Source organism: Rattus norvegicus, unplaced genomic scaffold, assembly GCF_021556685.1.
Source record: "Rattus norvegicus strain SHRSP/BbbUtx unplaced genomic scaffold, alternate assembly SHRSP_T2T unassigned-0000091, whole genome shotgun sequence".
Classification (NCBI taxonomy): domain Eukaryota; kingdom Metazoa; phylum Chordata; class Mammalia; order Rodentia; family Muridae; genus Rattus; species Rattus norvegicus.
In genome coordinates, this window is record NW_028238824.1 from 30,001 (window position 1) to 36,822 (window position 6,822).

The 6,822-nt window shown below is 62.2% G+C and overlaps 1 long non-coding RNA gene across 2 annotated transcripts in view; it reads right to left on the reverse strand.

Annotated features, from left to right (window-relative positions):
• The window catches only part of LOC147997650 (uncharacterized), an 18,761-nt gene extending 12,491 nt beyond the window's left edge, over window positions 1-6,270 (reverse strand). The window contains exon 1 of one of the 2 annotated variants that reach the window (XR_015647648.1): window positions 5,972-6,270. This is a non-coding gene — a long non-coding RNA (uncharacterized LOC147997650). Of the gene's footprint in view, window positions 1-5,945 lie in introns of both variants that reach the window. The other variant, XR_015647649.1, reaches the window with a different exon arrangement.
• Window positions 6,271-6,822: the final 552 nt, after the last annotated feature.

The following is a 6,822-nucleotide window of genomic DNA, read 5'->3' on the forward strand; positions in this document are numbered from 1 at the left end:
GAGACGCCGCGAGGACGACACGCTCCCAACACGAGGCCCACGCCGCGGACCATACCGGGCGCGGCCGCGCCGGCGGATGCGGCCGGGGCTCACGGGCGGGCGGGGGCCGCAGCGGGCCCACCCCCAAAGCACACGGGCAAGCGAGGCGCAACGCCGGGGAGACGGGGAAACCACCCCCGACCCCCTCGGGCGGGGTCGGAGGACCGTGAACCGGCGGGAGGGAGACCACGCCAACGGGGAGCGGCGGGAGACCGGACGGCGGCCGACCCCCGGCGAGAAGCGGAGGATGAGGACGGGCCCAACGCCTGACACGCGGCGGCGACGCCCTCGCGCGGACAGGTGGAGGAGGAGGGGAGGAGGTCGACGAGCGACTTTGACCCCGCGAGGGGGGAGAGAGGGGGGCCGAGCCCGCGTCGGAAGGGAGGCCGGGCCTCGGGGCAGCGAGGGGGAGAGACACCGACCGGAGCCCCCACCGCCACACCGGGACGCGCACACGGGTTCGACTCAACGCCCAGGCGCCCACCTTGGCACCCCGGCAGCTTTCCCCCGACGCACGCCTTCCCAGAGGACGGCGGGGCCGGACGGGCCCCCGCGCAGACGCACCCTCAGCCAACAGGCCCCACGGACCGGCGTGGGCGACAGCCACTAAAGCCTCTTTCTCCTCTACGCCTCGCGGGGCGTCTTTCCCCCCGCACACGCCTCCAAGAGACCAGGCGAGACGCGCCGCCGCGGCCGCGGCGGCCGGGACGCCCTTCAAACCGCAACTTCCTCCCGCCCGCCGGGCGGCCCTTCCCCCCAGGCACCCCGCGACCGCCCCGGGACCCGTGCGCGCCCGGCTGCCCCCCCCGTTGAGGAGGGGCCCGGCAGCACGGCCGCGGGTCGGCCAGACGAGGAGCGAGAGAGAAAGGAACGCCGGCGGGCGGGGAGGGGGAGCGAACCGGCAGAACGAGGACCGTCGACGGCAGGGCCGGCCGCAGCGGCACCCCCCGCGGGAGACGCCTCACAAGGGACCGGGAGGCCGCTCGGGCGGCGACCGGGCACGCGAGCCAAGCCGGCGGGAATCACACTGCACCCAACCCGGAGCAGTCCCGCCACGCCCGCGGCACCGAGCCGACCCGAAACCAACGGACAACCCCCGGGAGCCCGAGGAGACGCCAGCCGACGCGAGAGAGAACCGAGGCAGACGCCGACGCCAACCGACGAAGACCCCCGCGTGGCAGCGGGTCCCAACGTCCGACGACGCGCCGGACGCGGCCGACCGCCGGTTCCCCCAAACAAGAAGTCCGCCCCCGAGAGCGAGGCCAACCCCGCGGTTCACGGACCCTCGAGAGCCCCGCGGAGGGGGAAGGGGGGGTAGGACGGCTCCCGCGATCTCCACCGGCCGTGGGAACGCTGCCGTGGAAGGGGGGGACGAGGCGGCAACCGCAGACGCCCGAGAGCACGCGGCACGCACCACACGCGACACGACCTCGCCGCGAGAGTGGCCGGGACGTGGACGCGCGTGGGAGGGACGCACACGCGACGGAGGGCACGGGGGAAACGGAGGCGGGTGGGACCGGGAGCCCAGCGCCGCCCTTCCAAACCCACCCGTCCCGCGACGACCCCTCGCGGTGAGAGGGGGTACCGCGCACGCGGGCGTGTGCACGGCCCTTCCCCGCCACCTGCCACCAGAAACCCAATCTCCCCCACAAGCTCCGCACAGCGGCAGGTCGACAGAGCCCCGTCCCGCGTGATCCCTCCTCGTACTCGGAGCGGGGAGGCGCGGGTCGCGGTAGGCGAGAGAGCAAACGCTGCGCGCAGAAGGCTGAGGTCAGGGCGGGCAGCCGAGGGGACCATCCGGGAGAAGCCCCTCGGAGATCGTAAAGCCCTTTCCGAAGATAGCTAGAGAAGGCAAATTCCTCACTGAGGGCGGGACGAACCCAACACCGACGAGCAGCCAAGGGCTCCGTGCACGCAACGGGAAACGAGCAACAGGCGCGGGACAGAACGGGAAGGACCACGCGCCAGCTGGTGGGGGGTCTGCGGTATCGGCAAAGGTCTCTTTCTCCGGGGTCTTCTTGAGCATTCGCGGACCGGGGGGACCTGCGACAGGTCCCCGCCGAGGGCCAGGCCTCTTCAAGGCGCACACAAAGGAGGAGCCTTGACTTGAGGGAGTCCGGTCTTTAAAAAGGGCCAGCCGCGATCGCTCAGCACCACCCTAACCGCGCAGGGCCCGCGGGTGAAGGCACCAAAAACATAGGCACGGGGTGGGCGCTCACCCAACGGAAGGAGCCTTTTAACCGCACACTCAACTCCTCGACCCCCCCCCTTTTCTGTCACCGTGCAGAAAGCCGGCAACTAGGACAAGGGAAAGCGTAAAGGCACAAGCACCATGGAGCACAGGAGGCACGCCGGGGAGCGGGAAGCGCCACCGCCAACTCAGAAGCGGGCACCTTGGTGGTCAAAGCCCGGAACGCTCCAGGAGCACCGCAAGGCTCACACAAAGCAGGGCGCGTGCACACACCATTCGGGAAGGGTATGCACCGCAGCGGGTCTACCACCTTCCCCCGGCACGGGGGAAGAGGGCCGCGAAGCAGTGAACGGCGTGGGGGCAAGCGCCCCCGACACGTCCACAGGGACACCGCGAACCACAGCAACAAGTGTGCGCGGGTCAGCGCTCGTGCCGGACAGCCGCACCCCTGACTTCCACACACCACCCTGCAAAGGAATGGGGAGGAGAGACGAGGGGCCCGCTGGCAGAACGAGAAGAGCGGTCGCCATTCGCGCTGAATGACCATTCGCCATGAATGTCCGTCCCTCGCCTGGCGCGGCTTAGGCCCCGGCCCGAAGAGAACGCGGCAGCACCACATCGATCCAACGGGAGCGAGACACGCCATGCATCGGGAACAACGGGCGTGAGAGCTTTCTAACACGCACTGGACGGGAATACGAGCGAGAAGAGCGAGAGAGAGCACGGGAAGAAGTCGCTAACACTGCCACACACACACAAAAAAAAAAAAATTTACCCTTCTCGAGGGCGAGAAAAAAAAGGAAGCGTTGCACTCGGGAGGCACGTGGCGTGGAAGAACGGGACTCAACGGGCAGCGGAGGTTCGGGAACTCCTTCAAAAAAAATAAAAATAAAAAAAAAATAAAAATAAAAAAATAAAATCCCCTTCGAAGGAGAAAAGGTGCAACTCGGGAGGCACACAGCAGGAAAGAAAGGGACACACCACCAAGCAGCGGAGGTTCGGGAACTCCTTCCAAAAAACAAAAAAAAAAAAAACAAAAAAAAAAACAAATAAAAAAACCGGTCGGCCGCAGAGGAGCACGCCAGGGGGTCACTAGCACCAAACGGGAAAACCCTTCCAGTCGCACTCGGCACCAACGACTCCTACCGGTAACGGACGACAACCACCACGGGGAAATCGGGAACGCCTGACACGCGGGACGGTTGTCATAAAGCTGCCCCAGAGAGCACAGGCAAGCAAGCACGGGAAAGCAGGAAGCGCGTACTCATGGGGGGGACGCTAAGCTTCAAGCATCGAAGAGGCCCATGCGCAGAAGAAAAGAGCTAGGGCTGGACAAGCAAACAGCCTTGGTGCAAGCCTCTTCCAACGTCCTTTAATGACAAAAAGAGTCAAAAGGACAGCGTGTCAGCATATATCTCCAGGTACAATAAGGACAGATAGCAAAGATGAAAAGTGTAAAAGACACAGGGATAAACATGACAGGCCACACGGAACGTCTGGAAGTCATGTTCGGTGACGTGTCCCCAAGAGGTCCCCATGTAGAAAGAGAACCGGACCGCAAAGGAACAACTGGTCGACCTTAGAACCCTGAGTGCTCACAGACCGAGGAGGCCATGGTAGATAGCCTGGAACACAGCTTCCCCTCGGCCTCAGAAGTCCATGCTCCCGCTGGCAGGGACCGGGGAGGATCCTGGAAAAAATAAAGTCTCGGAGGCGCCCCCTAGCCGGGACACCTCGGCTCGGAGGCCGGGGACACAGCACCCTCTCGGCCTCAGAGGTCCAGGCTCCCGCTATCAGGGACCGAAGGGACTCCTGGAAAAGAAAAAAAAAAAAATCCGTGGCGCCACCTAGCCGGGCCACCTCGGCTCGGAGGCCGGGGACACAGCACCCTCTCGGCCTCAGAGGTCCAGGCTCCCGCTATCAGGGACCGAAGGGACTCCTGGAAAAGAAAAAAAAAAAAAAAAACTCCGTGGCGCCCCCTAGCCGGGCCACCTCGGCTCGGAGGCCGGGGACACAGCACCCTCTCGGCCTCAGAGGTCCAGGCTCCCGCTATCAGGGACCGAAGGGACTCCTGGAAAAGAAAAAAAAAAAAAAAAACTCCGTGGCGCCCCCTAGCCGGGCCACCTCGGCTCGGAGGCCGGGGACACAGCACCCTCTCGGCCTCAGAGGTCCAGGCTCCCGCTATCAGGGACCGAAGGGACTCCTGGAAAAGAAAAAAAAAAAATCCGTGGCGCCACCTAGCCGGGCCACCTCGGCTCGGAGGCCGGGGACACAGCACCCTCTCGGCCTCAGAGGTCCAGGCTCCCGCTATCAGGGACCGAAGGGACTCCTGGAAAAGAAAAAAAAAAAAAAAAAAACTCCGTGGCGCCCCCTAGCCGGGCCACCTCGGCTCGGAGGCCGGGGACACAGCACCCTCTCGGCCTCAGAGGTCCAGGCTCCCGCTATCAGGGACCGAAGGGACTCCTGGAAAAGAAAAAAAAAAAAAAAAACTCCGTGGCGCCCCCTAGCCGGGCCACCTCGGCTCGGAGGCCGGGGACACAGCACCCTCTCGGCCTCAGAGGTCCAGGCTCCCGCTATCAGGGACCGAAGGGACTCCTGGAAAAGAAAAAAAAAAAAAAAAAAACTCCGTGGCGCCCCCTAGCCGGGCCACCTCGGCTCGGAGGCCGGGGACACAGCACCCTCTCGGCCTCAGAGGTCCAGGCTCCCGCTATCAGGGACCGAAGGGACTCCTGGAAAAGAAAAAAAAAAAAAAAAACTCCGTGGCGCCCCCTAGCCGGGCCACCTCGGCTCGGAGGCCGGGGACACAGCACCCTCTCGGCCTCAGAGGTCCAGGCTCCCGCTATCAGGGACCGAAGGGACTCCTGGAAAAGAAAAAAAAAAAAAAAACTCCGTGGCGCCCCCTAGCCGGGCCACCTCGGCTCGGAGGCCGGGGACACAGCACCCTCTCGGCCTCAGAGGTCCAGGCTCCCGCTATCAGGGACCGAAGGGACTCCTGGAAAAGAAAAAAAAAACTCCGTGGCGCCCCCTAGCCGGGCCACCTCGGCTCGGAGGCCGGGGACACAGCACCCTCTCGGCCTCAAAAGTGTCTATGGTCCCGCTGGCTGGGACCGAAGGGACTCCTGGAAAAGAAAAAAAAAAAAAAAAACTCCGTGGCGCCCCCTAGCCGGGCCACCTCGGCTCGGAGGCCGGGGACACAGCACCCTCTCGGCCTCAAAAGTGTCTATGGTCCCGCTGGCTGGGACCGGAGAGGAGGGAAGAAATAAAAAAAATAAAATAAAATAAAATAAAAAATTTAAAAAAAAAAATTGGAAAAAAAAAAAAAATCCGGGACGGGGCCCAAGCCTTCTGGTCGACCTCATCCAGCTGCCACCAACCCCTCCTTGTGTCCCAATAGGTCGTACAGCCACCCTCCTCCCCTGAAGTTCTCCAGGTACAACCTCCTAGCTAGAGATGGTCCCCAGACAGGACGGCGTCTCCGTCGCGCACCCGCCTGCTTGCCTGTCACCCTCTCACCCTGGCCGGCTCACCACAGGCACTTCCCCGTCCTTTGTCACCAACCGGGGGACAGGAGCGTTGCGGAAACTTGTCGCCACTAGGTGTCGCCCGACAGCGATCTCGATCAAGCAAACCAATACAGACTGTCACGCGCCGCCGCCGCCACACACACTCATTCCGTCTCTCCAGAGTGACCTCCCTAGCTCAGGGGGACACTCACCCACGCACAACGGGGCAGGTACCCACCACTTCTCCCGAATGGCACAAACGGTCCCGGTTGTCCCGCCGGAACACAGTGAACGCGGGATGGACTCGGGGCCAACCCCCTCAGGCACCCAGAAAAGGAAAGTAGGACGGAGCGGTGAAAACAGGCCACCTCTAAGTGAAAGGACATGCACTCTCGAATCGGTTAACAATTAGCAAGGAACAGGCACAGTTAGGAAAAGGGAGCGTCCAAACTCCGGCGTGAGGGGAGGGTGGCGGCGACCTCAGTTCCACACCATTTTTAAATGGCTCACTCATTTTTAAAACCCTCCACCGATCCCGATGGGGGGGAGGGGGGGGTTGTTGTTGTTCTCTGTTCCTCGCTGCCACCGCCAGCCGGCACTCACCAAACCACACACCTGCCACCCTCTTTGGAAGACTAAACACAGAGAGTAAATTAAAAGAATGGTGGAATGATGGTGGAATGGTTAAAATTCCCGTGATTTGTTTTCACTCTGATCAAAACATACTTATTTTGTGCATTTGCATTCCCTTGTTCACACGTGCCTCTGTGTGTGTGGTGGGGGGAGGGAGGGAGGGAGGGAGGGAGGGAGGGAGAAAGAGAGAGAGAGAGAGAGAGAGAGAGAGAGAGAGAGAGAGAGAGAGAGAGCCAATTTAAAAAATAAAAACATGGTTAAATACAGCCACTTTGGGAAGATTGCTAGAGAGAATGCAGTCCAGAGTATGGAGGCCAGAGCTCTGGACGCTCTAGACCACAGGTCTCCCATCTCCCATATACCAGGCACCCAGCACCACCATCCCTACTTTGTTTGTTTGTGCGTTTGTTTGCTTGCTTGTTACATTAGTTTCATCCCAAGTTAATAATTATATAT